This window comes from Haliaeetus albicilla, chromosome 8 (genome assembly GCF_947461875.1).
Source record: "Haliaeetus albicilla chromosome 8, bHalAlb1.1, whole genome shotgun sequence".
NCBI classification, from domain to species: Eukaryota; Metazoa; Chordata; class Aves; order Accipitriformes; family Accipitridae; genus Haliaeetus; species Haliaeetus albicilla.
The window spans coordinates 25,791,588-25,805,823 of NC_091490.1; the positions used below are offsets into that span (position 1 = coordinate 25,791,588).

General features: G+C 37.3%; 1 long non-coding RNA gene across 1 annotated transcript in view; it reads right to left on the bottom strand.

Moving 5' to 3' along the window:
* Positions 1-776: 776 nt before the first annotated feature.
* Positions 777-14,236, bottom strand: part of LOC138686433 (uncharacterized) — a 55,229-nt gene continuing 41,769 nt past the window's right edge. Inside the window, exon 3 of the long non-coding RNA XR_011325813.1 lies at positions 777-2,716. This is a non-coding gene — a long non-coding RNA (uncharacterized lncRNA). The remainder of the gene's footprint in view (positions 2,717-14,236) is intronic.

Consider the following 14,236-nt stretch of genomic DNA (forward strand, 5'->3'; position numbering starts at 1 on the left):
TCCTGATACCTCTTGGGGCCCCTTTACATAAAGTAAAAATCTATCTTTCTCTATCATTCTACATTTTCAAGAAAGGTCTTGCCAAGTGAAATACTTAAAATTAATGATGTCAAATTTATTGTAAAACATTTCCTCGTGCATCCACTTCCTGTAGTTTTGGCAATAAACTCCCTGGAATGGAAACATCAGAGATTAATCATTTTGTAATGCAGAATCATAATTGGTTCTTTTATTGTCATGTTCCAGCATAATATAGGAACTAGCTTGACCTTCTAGAAAACAAGTCTCAAATGCTATGCCCACCAGTGTCACCAGGGTTTAACCCTACTTCTTCCATGTATTTCATATGTTTCTGATGCACTGACCCCATAAGAATTAAACATTGTGCGAGTTCACTGTGCAAAACCTTACCCTGGTGTTTCTAGAGCATGTGTCCTGCAAGCAAAGTTCACCATAATGCCAGGAGATGATCTCCGTGCAGAGCAGTGCTGTATACCTGCTGGGTTCAAGGATTCAGGGGACAGGAAAATGACAGAAAAACTCAGGACAATAAGGTGAATCACAGACCTTTCATGACAGAGATATATCAGACCCCTTCCATTACATTCCACAGATAAAGATGCCTCTAAGAAGCCACTTCACCTCTGAACACAATGTGGGTGTTGCAGAACTTAAAGGAAATTACCAGCAGTAACTTTATTCCTAAGGATTCCAAGCCAAGGGTTTGGTCTTTGTACAACAGACACAGCACTAAGGAAAGGAGATTTAGCCATGCAACAAAAAAATAATGAGGAGAAGATCATGAAGAACCTGGGAGTTTGTTCTGGTTCTCTGCAACATTTGTGGTGGCGGGGGGGGAAGTCCACAAACAAGATTTTCAAATCAATAGCCTAAAGTTAAATATTTTATTAAAGCTCAGAATGAAATGGAACTGACTTGAAAAAGTTATGCGTACCAAATCTGGATCTGGGAACCTCACGTTCAAAGCTTCTGAAAACAGGCATAGGTCTTGTATTTGACTTAACAATTATCAGCTAGAACACACCAGGAAAAATGCACTATTTGCCATATCACCTTTACAACTAATAGTGAAACCAGATATTAACATTTAATATTTTTATCTTGTACTATGATCACATATTGTTGTCAGAAAGGAAAATGGCTCTGTAAAACATTACATTTTATTACAGGTACCTCTGTTTTTTAAGTTTTTAAAAACACCAAGCAAGACTGAGACAGCTTCAATCGTTCATTCATACATTTACAGAAGCAGTAAAAATCACACTTACAAAGTAATAAATCACATCATATTTCTCAATACTAAAAGTCTTGCAGTATCCAAACTCTTATATTCAACATTGTAATTAACAAGCTTACAGAGTAACAACTACTATTTGTAAACAAGCAAAAAAATTTGTGTATTATATATCATAAAATTACCATCCTTTTTTAACATTAATAGGTTATTAAAGAAACCTCTTGAATTCAGAATGATAATTTCCTTAACCACTTTGTAAATGCACTGACTTTGAGAATTGCAATACTTCTTCAAAAAATCTTCTGCATGGTATAAACATCTTAGAAAGAATATCGCTAACATACTCCATATAGACCTTCAGAACATATTCACAGTAACCCTGTTTTGATGCTGCAGAGCTCTCTTTATTCAAAACCTATAAAGTGTGACAGGATTTCTCTCTCAGAAGAAATATGCACGTTTTTGTCCATTTTGTGAAAGTTAGTGCTATTACTAACCAACACCTGACTGACATATGCTGGGATAAATACAACTGGTATTACAAAGAAATAGTGAACACCAATATTAGATTCTTGTGGTTTAAAAATGTTTGTCAAGTGCCTTTTTTTTTTTTTTTCCATTTTATTATTTCTACCATGGTAACCAGTAACAGCTAGGGCTACAGGGCACAAAGCAAAGAAAAAAGTCCCAACCTGAAAAGGTTAACAGTCCAATTCGATCTTCTCTAAGACCTTAACAATCCGATGTTTGTGGGGAGAAGGGAGAGCTGGTTAGGTTTCATTTTGAAATGAAGTGAAAAAACAGTTGATTTGTATTTTGCAAACAAATACTCTGCAGACAGATAACAGCTTGCATGTGATCCTTCACTCACATATCTGAAAGAATATTATAGCTCTCAATTCTTTAAATCAGTGCAATTAAGTGGGGTTTTTTTAGTACTTCCAAGAATTTTTGGTCTTTCTTTCAAGAACGGTATACAATTAACCAGAAACCATGCTTGCAAAATATAGCACTGTTTTGGAAAGATTTCCTCATTTACAGTCTTCCTAACAATTTCATTGCAGCTTCATGAAAAACAATAGCCTGAGCAAAGCTTGTGTCCCACCAATTAATTTATTTTAGCAAGTAGAAGGCAAGGATCTGGACTTTCAGTAAAGTGTACACCAGGAACAAGGGTCAGAGGAAGGAGATGTAAAATATCCATTTGTCACTTACACATCTTAATCGCTAATAAGACAGCAGTAGATAGCTCAGAGTCTTTCAGGGAAGAAAGCAAACTACTCCACGCCCAAACATCCCCATCGGATGGCTAGTGAGCACTGGTGGCACTTTCTGCTAAGGCAGCAAGGCGGTCTGGTCCAGCGGTGATCAGCTACGTGCCCCAGAAGAGCTGGCACGGCACGGCACGGCACATGCTCGACACATGTTTGGTGGGGGAGGTGCTGGAGGGAGGCTACACTGGGGGAAAAGTAAAGGGAAATTAGATGGGACAATCAATTACAATATTTGAAAGCATGTGATTAGCATACAATGACCAATTTCCTATTAAAAAAAAAAAGTTCAGTGGCATGTATTTAAGGCATATTCAGAATGTTATTTTAACACATAAGCAACAATAGTTTAGAAATCCCTGATACGAACTAAGGATGGAGCTAAGCACCCCAGCAGTGACACAATATAAACTTCAGCACATGAAATACTGGAAGTTGATGTAAACAGCTTTTAATAGCAGTGAACATTTGTTCGCTTTGTTTAGACCATCTGGATGTTCCATTGTGTTCAGTTCAACACCGACTGCCGTCGGGTGACAGTTGATATATGTTAAGTACAAGCAAAGTGCCTCAGCCCACTCCAGGGACCCTGAGGAGAACTTTTCAGTGTTTTGTGGAATATGCTGTCAGACCGCAGTGCAGTCGCCTGCATCCTTAATGGCTCTGGGCCAAAGTCCTCTAGCTTTTTTTTTTTTTTTTTTTTTTAAAACCAAATCAGAGTTTTGCTTTTACTGTTTGAAAGGTTAGGAAAACTATGCCAAAGTTCTTCCAAGCAGCTTGGAGACCATCAGCTGACAGGAATGATTTTCAATATGGAGCAAAGAATAAAGAGAACCACTAATCCTGAGAGATTGCAAGTTTCACTTATTTTACATGCAATATGGCTAACAGCCATTGAATGCAACAAAAGAAAAGAGTTACTCAAACACAATGATGTAATTGTTCTGAAGAAAAGATAGGAAATCAACAGTTAGAAGCACAAAGATTTTCTCCATGCCTATCCAATAATATACTACATCATATGCTGCCTACATTTTGGCTAGTTAGTGATGCATCCTTTGTGGGCGATCAAAGTTGTCTTTCAGGCACGTTGGCCATTTCACATTTAATCACCAATTGTGAAATGCTTTGACTCCTGAAATTAAAGGAACTATGCAAAGGAGAATTATTATCATTATTATTGCTACTATTCTGCATCTTCACATAACCACTACTTCAGTTCAGCTTTATTCAATTAGTATTTTTGGAAAGCAGAAAAGGCAGAAATCTGAAAGCTTATTTGGATGCATTCACAGACAAAAAAAAAAGTATTTTCAATTTTAGGGTACAAAACTGAAATAGTTTCACTCAGCTTTCCCTTAGGATGTTGATCATGTAGTGCAAAACTGTTTCTCTACCTCCAGAATTACTATCATTTAATAAATCATGTGATACCTCTGGAATGCCATTGAAAATCTTAGTATCACTAATCTTTCTTTTTAAATCTCAAATCAACCGAAGCAAAAATATTGAATAACATGGAAGAATACACCCAAGATGCTCACAGCATATGATCTTCTCTTCTCTCTCTTTCAGCTATACCTGTTAGATTATTTAATCTTTTTTGTTACTGGCTTTTTCCTGCAAAGTTTAGCTCTTATAAGTTTGACTCTTACAAGCTGTTGCAGTAACCTATTTATCCACCAAAAAGGTAGCACACAAGCAGCAACACTCCAAGGTTTCTCACATTATACTTCAGCCCTGACAGGGTCTGAGAGTACGTATTAGTTTCCACTCCACTTTGTTTAACAACCTCTCATGAAGGCTATTCCAAAGGGTACCAGGAGATACTGGCTGTTACAGAGGTATCCACATTAAACCATCCTGTGAGAATCAATCTTGTTTCACCCACTTTGAAGCTACCAAGCAAACATTATATACATGGTAATTTCAGTCACTGTTTGGAAATAACCTCCTCCTTCCTTTTTCTTCAGTCTGACCCAAAAGAAATTATAGTCCAGGAATAAAAATACCTTCTTCTAAAAAGATTACAGAGAGAGCTTCCAAATTATTTTTTAAGTCTATGGAAAATTGTCCTGCAAGTTACATGCATTTGAATGAACATCATCCTTTTCAAATGCAATGAAAAGAAGCAATGTTTCCAAGTGAAGTCAGCAAGTAGTAAATTCATTAATTTAAAAAATGCTTTACATAACTTAAAAAATATCCACATCTTAGAGATCAGGTCAAAAAAATAAAGGTGATCAACACATTCTGCATTCAAGCTCAAAAACCACGATCAAATTACAACATTCAGAGACCACTATTACTACAAAGGAGTCACTGCTCCGGCTGGAGTTAATATCCAGCTCATTTATATTGCTCACCTAAATCAGTCGAACAACTCAAGTTATTTGGCTGGATTTCTGCTGGAAGACAATAATATATCTACATTTCCAATGTGCAGGTAACTTCTAAACCTTCTCTTCCCTTGTTGTAATGTGCTAGCTTTTATAATTCTGCAATCACAACAGTTAACACAGGATTGCCTCTTTTCAACATTATTTCCATTTTGGAGAGTTTCTGGAAAGCGTAATGCACAGCCAATTAAGCATTAAGAAATGTATATCAGATTTGCAATTTGAGTTTACATTTATGCTAGGATTTCAAATAGTTTTATAAACATTATATAAATGCTGCAAAACCACTGAACTGCAAGTACTACACAGTAAATTTTATCTAATTTCCAGAAAGATAAACAGGCAGAGAGAAGACTACTTAGGCAAAGGGCATATGATGTCTAGCTCTAGCTCCGTTCAAGAGGACACCTATCCCAAATGCTGCTGTTGTTCAGGCACTACCTTTTTCCAATTATTACTTGAAGTGGTTTTTTTTTTTTTTTAGAAATAACCCCCTTTTTAAAGTTTAAATCCATTAAGCCCCAAACTGCCAGTTCAGTAAGACTTGGGCTGAGCTATAAACATATCACACAAGCTTTCAGTTAGCTGATGACTAGGACTCACCCGTGATGTTAACAGAAATTAAAGCTATTTATTTACAGGCCAAGTAGTTTGTGATCAAATGTTTTGCAAATTTCCCTGCTGTTCCAAACACATACCCCATCCTTAATTACATTACATCCTTAATTTTCTTAATTGTTTTAACTCCCTTTTTTTCCCCTTACACTGTCTAGTCAACAGAGCTGCCCATCACAGCAGGCTTCATAATCAGTAGCATACTCCATCTTTGTACTGTAGAACACAAATACAACAAATGCAATATATTTTTATTGTCTTAGCATAATATTAAGGTGTGAAAAAATTATCAACTGATTAATACTGCATCAGACAAGAAATCTATGGTAAATTAATAAATCATGAAATAATTTCCTCTTTCAAAACCAATATAATCAATAGTTCTCATGCTATTTTATACCATCATGTAGTTAAGCAACAGAAAAATGCAGATGTTATTAAAACGTCATATCTAGGAAAGCATCTAAAGTTTCTGCTCTGCTTTTCAAAGAATGCAGTGGGTATCATGAGTTTATGAGCATTCACACACAAACCAGCCGAGTACTTAATTTTTTGTGTTTGTGTAGCAATGTAATATTTCAAAAGAAATTTAATTTAATCAGATGCAGTAGAAGTTATTCAATAGCTGATAAATGGATGTACTGTAATATGTAATGTCACCTAGTTAAAAAAGAAAAGAGAGAGAAGATGCTAATTCTGCTGATGAAGATATTGTTTTTCCCCTCTTGTGCCCTATTCATTATGCAAGGCTGCAGAATATGAAGTGTAGTGTGTGATCCGGACGATCTAATGATCTCCCACACCTGCTCATCTGGTACAATTTTAATTAACACTCCAAGGAGGTTTGTCAAGAGTAATCAAAAACATTGTCGCTTATAAAGCTGTGGCAAGAAATCAATAGTTTTCATCAGAAAAGGTAAGGTCTGGCATAACTGAACCATTTAATTGCTTCATTCCAATAAACAAAACCTGCACGTTTTAATGACTTGATTTTGGAGATCAATATCTAACCACATATTGCATTAAACAGCAACATGTGGTGGGATATTCACAGTCATTTCAATTCAGAATGAAGCATTCCTCTTTTTTTTATTTCATCTCAAATGGCAATAGGTTGCTGAGCCTATGCAGTGCTATGATTTATATCAAATGAGTGACCTCTAGGGCCGTAAGACTAGAACGGGTGACTAGTTCTCAATGGTAAGCTACTGGCACTTGACAAAGTGCCTGAAGCAGAATGAATTTACTTCTCTTTTCCTCAATCATCAACAGGCTCTGCCCTGACCCCCATACTGACTCCTATAACAAGATCTCCTGTCTCTGACTGAAAAATTTACTGTCATGTCTACTTTTCATTGAGCTCAAGTGAGTACTTCTGTCACCTTCAGTGAACTGAGTCTGTAAAAGATTTAACTAAACACCAGTCACAGTTTAAAAACTAAGCAAGAACAACTCATATAAAAAATACTGCTTTTAAGCACTTCTGTTTCTTAAAAGTCTGGGAGCTATGCCTTTTTATTATGGTTTTGCTTCTTTAAGTGTTTGTCATTAAACTGTTAAAAGCTACTGCTCCACAAAGAAATGAATGCAAGACTCATGATATAACGCAGGTATCATAACATTAGTAAAATCTAGTAGTACTGGAACTCTCCTTCTGGACACAAACGCAGCCAAAGTTTAAATGTTTGTGAACTATGAAAGATTCAACAATGTGAAATTTTACATATTAAGAGATATCAACCATAAATCACACAGCCATTTGAATTCATGATCTGCTTTGTATACAATGTACAATATCACAATGCTCAAAATGTCTACATACAGCAATGATATTAACAAATTTTTTTTTTACTATTCAAAGATTTTAATTTTAAAGCAATACTTGTAAAACAGTTTTTCCACATACTTTCAATAATAACAGTAATCATAGAATATATGATACCTAGCTACACATAAAAGCATGCATGGTCTATCTTAATAATTTTAACTAGCATTTTACTATTATTTTTAACTTTATAAAGCAATAAAAACTAACACTGCAAGAACCCTGTCTATCAACAATAAGACAATTAAAAGAATGACACTTGATGGTTTATTCCAACATCTCACTAAACCCTTACACAAAATTTTCACTCCCTCTTTAATTTTCAATTCTTCTACCCTCCCTGCTTCACAGCTTCTGGCTATTGGCTTTTACAATCTGTCCCTAGAGAGCCAGGAGTTATTACCCCTGTCGATGGAAGAGAAAGGGATGTTATTCCCCTGTCACCCTCTCTGGCTCCAGCAGATTCCTAGCTCTGATCTATAGCCTTCATTGGAGAAAAGCGTCTGACATGCTGTTAGTTCTCAACCCTGTCAGATCCATCTACCCATGCTACTGGCATTACTTACTGGAGTCAGAGTCACAGGAGTCAGCCCAAAAATTTGAGAAAAAAACACTATATCCACTTCTATTTGAGTAAATATAAGAGAGAAAGAGTGCACGTTTTCAGGAAGCACTATGTGCCATGTACACTTTGAATCTGAGCTTAGAGAGAGCTAAAGTAGTATCTGAAATTATTCATGTTTACAACAGAAATACTGCATAATCTAGGTAGCGTCAAGTAAACCCAAAGGATACAGAACAGTTAACAAAATGGACTTAAGCAAATTTAACAATTCCTTCAATACTGTTTTAACAAACTGCTGCTTAATTTCTTAATGCTTCCTTTCAATCAACATTCACAAGGCTGCTACATAAAATGGGCACCTTTGATGGCAGGTGAAAGGCAGCACGAGATAGTTATGACTCACTTTACTTGTATGCTGCCTGTCATCCCACAATACAAATCTATACCTCAGCAGTTTGCGTGTATTATTTTACAGGACTTTAACACTAAATTAACCTTTAATTGTAAAGTATCAGTAAGGTGACTGTGTAGATGGCTGGTTTAGTTCATCTTATACTCCATACACTCAGCAAAATAAAGGCTCTCCCCACCTCACACATGCTGACTGAACAGCATAGAGCTTGGCTCTGATCTCCGCTACCTCCTCTGGTCAGATACTCCTCTCGGCAGGCTAGAGCCAAAAACATTGTGCTTGGTGTGACTGTCAAGCAAGGGGTGATGCTTCATCCCAATACACACAGCTTTTGCTCACACCATGAGTATTAGCAATACAGACAAAACTGGGAAGAAGTAGAAGTCCTGCTACAGCAGGGCTCAACCCCTCTCTGGGCAGATGGGTACCATCATGCCCCTCTCCTCACCAAGGTCCCGTGGGCAGAGCTTCTCATGTGCCCGTTTGCTGTCTCCTTGCCTCCCCCCCGCCCTTTCTTTCAACAAGGCCATGGGAAGAACAGATTTGCTTCCCATTTACAATTTTTACAGAGCAAGCTCCCCCTTTCCATATTTCACCATAAGCAAGGAGGTTGAACAAGGAAGATGTTGCTGTTTCCAACTCCTTTCTCTCCCTGTACTCAACAAGAAGTGGGAGCTAGTGAGCTACTCCTAGAGGAGATAAGGGATGGGAGTTAAAGCAATGACTGTAGATGGTGCAGGATGACAGCTACTGGACATTGCCCAGGTAGCCAATAAGGCCAACAGTATCCTGGTTTGTATCAGAAGTAGTGTGGCCAGCAGGAGCAGGGAGGTGATTGTTCCCCTGTACTCGGCACTGGTGAGGCCGCACCTCGAGTACTGTGTTCAGTTTTGGGCCCCTCACTACAGGAAAGACATTGAGGCGCTGGAGCGTGTCCAGAGAAGGGCAACCAAGCTCGTGAGGGGTCTGGAGCACAAGTCTTATGAGGAGCCGCTGAAGGAGCTGGGGCTGTCTAGCCTGGAGAAAAGGAGGCTGAGGGGAGACCTTATCACTCTGTACAACTACCTGAAAGGAGGTTGTAGTGAGGTGGGGGGTTGGTCTCTTCTCCCAAGTAACAAGTGATAGGACAAAAGGAAATGCCCTCAAGTTGCACCAGGGGAGGTTTAGATTGGATATTAGGAAAAATTTCTACACCAAAAGGCTTGTCAGGTATTGGAACAGGCTGCCCAGGGAAGTGGTGGAGTCAGCATCCCTGGAGGTATTTAAAAGACCTGTAGATGTGGTGCTTAGGGACGTGGTTTAGTGGTGGACTTGGCAGTGTTAGGTTAACAGTTGGATTTGATGATCTTAGAGGTCTTTTCCAACCTAAACAATTCTATTTACTTTTCCAAGTCAGAATTGTTTTGGACCAGAGAAATCACCACTTCATCCTTAGGAAATCAGAAAGTTCAGCAAATACTCTATAAATTTACAGGTAACAGCTAGGACATAGACAGACTTCAAGATTTATGGTAGGCAAGGGAGCATCCCTGCAGAGGGGAACAGTAGGTAGCAGAAGAGGATTTTGATCCTGAATGAGCTTCTGTTGGAATAAAAATAATAACAAGTCTTCACTTTTGGTGTCCCTCTAAACCCAAACACATGCTGCCTACAAGTTCTCGTTCAGTGTTAAGAAATCAGCTCTTGCCTGTTTTTTAAGTTTCCACGCTCGTTCTGATCCCAAATCTCCAGCAGAAACAACAGTGCCTACAGCTACAGAGGACATATTTCCCCACTGACAAGCAACAAGAACAGCCCGAAATCTCACAATACAGACCAGTAAAGTTTTCCAGATGACTAATGTTTGGGGCATTTTTTATACAACCACGTGCCCTTCTGTCACTTTCCTGAGGTACAGAGCTATAAACATAATCGGTTTTATCTGCCAAAGCCAGCAAACACCATCTTAAAATGATTTAAATAGGCACAACAGAAGTTTTGAAGCACAAGCAAATGGGATCTTACTGAGAAGGAAAGGAGGGAGGCCAACAAACACTATTAAGATATTCTGTGTGAGGATGTAGTAGGTTATCCTTTTTAGTGTGAGGAGAAATGAGAAAGGATTTAGTGCGTTTAACCAGGAAACTAATAGAAATTAGAAATTATGGAGAAGAAAAAAAGCAAAGTACTCTGCTTATGCATAACGGTAGCTGCTCCTTTTCCTTAGAGGCGCTGAGGCCTGTCAGAAAGGATACAGACTGCTTTCTCATGCCAATTTTACTCAAATTCATGTATGTTATCCTCCTGAAAGTGAGTAACTTTTTTTTTGCATTGTAAGAGATTATAACTGTAAAAGATTATCATTAAATGCCTGACTCGAATGGCGTGATGAGGAGACATTTAACACAGGAATTATTTGGGCAGTTATGACTATACATGTGTATGTTTGCACATGCAAACGTATTTTTGGCAGATTTTTACACTCATCTGGAAAACGTTCTGTATAGAAAACTGTATGATATGAATACATGAAAAATATAATATACAAAAGTAAAAATAACCAGCTTAATTTTCCACAAGCAGCCTAAGACAGCATTTTTGGTCAGAGTCACTTTTAATACGTAATATTCTAGTATTCAGACCTTCACAAGACCATAAAATTTAAGACAACTGCAAAATAAATAGGCAGATTTAAAAATTAACTGAAGCACAGGTTAGCCAGACAATACAAATGCTAGAAGGTAACGCAGCAGTTTAAAATTTGCACTAGTATACACTTATATTATTTGCTATATTTGTTACTTCCTGAATGTATAAAAACATACATGGTCTGAGATGGAAACTATCATATGTTGCCCAATTTAAGAATTTCACTTTCAACTCATAATAGCTTTGTATTTCTTCTTAAAGCCCCAGCTCTTCAAACGAAGCAATTCTAAGAAGTGCTTCGGCATTTCTTAAGTGAAAGCTGATACACTGCATTTCTACCCTTCATAGGAGTGCACCCACGTTGGAAAAAGGGAGGGGTGGATGGTGTCTAACTTAACCATGATTCAAAAATAATTAACACATGGTAAAACTCTCCTGTGAACAAGAGTCCACATAGTTTTCACATCCTCTAGCAGTCAATGTAAACTGGAGCAGGAACTCCCCTCGTTACAGGATGATACTAACAACTATTGGAGAGGAAAATGTTCTACCACAAATACCAACCAAAAAACTCATCCTACTTTGAATTCTAAACAAGCAAGCACATACTGCTAGTATACCACTGAGGCATTTAGATCCAAAATATGACTTTTGCTTTGGTTTTGTTTTTATTTTTAATTTGTATTCAGTCCAAATAGATGGCATTGTAACAGTAGTAAGGAGATGCCAAGTATGAGGAATAAACATTGAAAAGGCTCTTAGTTTCATGTATAAATCCCCCTAAACCTTGGAAAATCAACATGAAATGCATCTTAAATCATTGGGAAGAGGCCTCAACACTGTAGACATCCAGTAAGCTTATTAAACATTCTCTGCTCTATTCATGGATTCTTTAATATCAATTCAGAATAATCTTTAAAAAAAAAAAAAGTTGGAGTTTAAATTATTCCTAAATGTGAATTATTACTCATAAGAACCCTTGAGTGTCACCTCATCACTTTCCATTAACAAATTACAAAGGTGGAAAATTTCATGTTCAGGTTCCTGAATTGCACAGATAACCAACCCACTATTTAGAACAATAACCCAGTCTTCTCTTTTGAACTATTTTTTTTAAATTTTATTTTATTTTTAAATACCATATAGACCTTTAGGTCTAACCTCCATGGGACATGCAACAGCAGAAGAGAAGATGCCCCTGAGGTGACAGGGGAAATAAAATAACAAGAAAATAAATGCAGCAGGAACATGAAGTAAAAACAGGGAACATTGGGACAGCCGCATACAAGGCAAGGGACAACAGTCATGTCACTGATAAAGGAAGTTGGAAAGAAAGCACTCAATGAATTAGGCTTTGGTGTATCTCGAGATACAGAATAAGAAAGTAAGATTTTGCACAGGCTTGAGCAGGAGTGCAGAGAGAAGAAGGGAGACCAAACTGGAAGAAATGGTATTAGTTAAGAAAACTAGTTACTAAAGCAAAGACAGGCATTTTATTGTAGGAATTTAAACAAGCAGTACACCCAGGAAGAACCAATGAGGTTTGTCTACCATAATAAGGGAAGAAAGGCTCAAGAGTCAAGATCAATACTTCAGCAATCAGTATTCAGAACGGTGATGTTAACAAACAGTGATTGGGACTAAGCTGGAGGTAACCAGAACAAGGAATGAAAAAGCCAGGGAGATGTAAAAAGATTTCAAAGGGACTTTGGATGTCATCAACATTAAAATACACTTTGAAGCTTTAAATGCAGAAGTCACAGAGAAAATACAGAAAGAAGGGATGAGAATTATTGCAGAGAAGACTGAACAGGAACCAGGAACAGTGAAAAAGAAGGAAAATGTGCAAAGAACAACAGAAAAGCATTCAGTGAACCCTGGAAGCCCAAGAATGAAAGTTTAAAAAGAGAGAGAACACTGCTTGTACCAAAAAAAGCAACAGACCAGGCAGATTTTGCCTTAAGAATCTGTTACTGACCTTATTTCAAGGAAAATACAATTTTGATGAAGAGAGAAAGAATCTGGCTATTCACCATGCAAAAATCAGGAAGGAAAGAAGCAAAATCAAGTACAGAAGTGGCATGTTTGTGTTTGAAAGGTGTAGGAAGAAAATGGGAAAGGTATCTGGAAGCATTCATGAGGTCAAGAGATTTTATTTATTCTTTTGGACAATGCTGAGTATACTTGAAAGTGCATGGAAGTTCCCATCCATTAATTTTTGTCTCCTTGTAAATCTCCTCCTATATAACTTCAGCATAACTTTGGAAAGAACAAAGTTCTCCGAAACAGCAAAATCTCCCTCTGAACACCAAAACTTCAGCCACTCCATGGCAGGATACAAGGCATACTCAAACTGCAATTTTGAAAAGGCTGCAGAGCTCTAAATTTCTTCAATCTAGACACTTTTCTTCCATCCGAGCTTAATTATCATCATCTCTAGGGTTTCCCTCCTCATTTTAGTTCTTAATCATGAGCTAAAACATCTTTTGCACATTCTATGTTATAAACACATTACATCTCTAAATGACAATTTCAGGCCTAATTGATTAATTTCAACTACTCTAAACACCTAACAAATTATGTTTCTCTCTGTTCTGCAGTCATGTGGTAGAGCGTCCTCAAGAAGATGATCCTAACCAACACCAGCTGTGCCCAACTGCCATTAACATTACAGCCCCAGCACATTCACACAATCTATAAAGAACTGACAATTTAAAGCTCCTTTTTAATAGAATATCAAGGTCATAAAATTCAAATCCCATATACTAAATCCATTCTTCATCAGCCTTTGCAAGTCACACAAAAAAAAATCACATGATCACAGCTGGAATTAAAATTGGTCCTTTCCCTTTAATCCAGCAATAACCATCATATGCTGCATTGTCCTAGAAGCAATGAAGAATGGATGCACCTCCAGCTCAGAAACTCATCAAATTAACCTAAGTGTTTCTTTTCACATAATTTTTTCATTTTAAAAAAATACACAAACAAAAAATGTCATTAATAGGTGGCAACATTTTTTTCTTTGATGTATGCTTGCTGGGAACCTTACTTGTCCCTCAGAGAGTACCAAATAAAACTATTTCTATCCTTTGCAGGTGCATCAAAGCAGAGAAACTGGTAACGAAAACTCTGTTTATTCTGTAACCATCACAAAAGACTTTGGCTTCAAATATATCCTCCTTGTTCAAGACCACAGGAAGAGTTTCACCTTAATGCAGAACCACATACCATTGCAAAAACAGCTAAAGTAATTATTACCA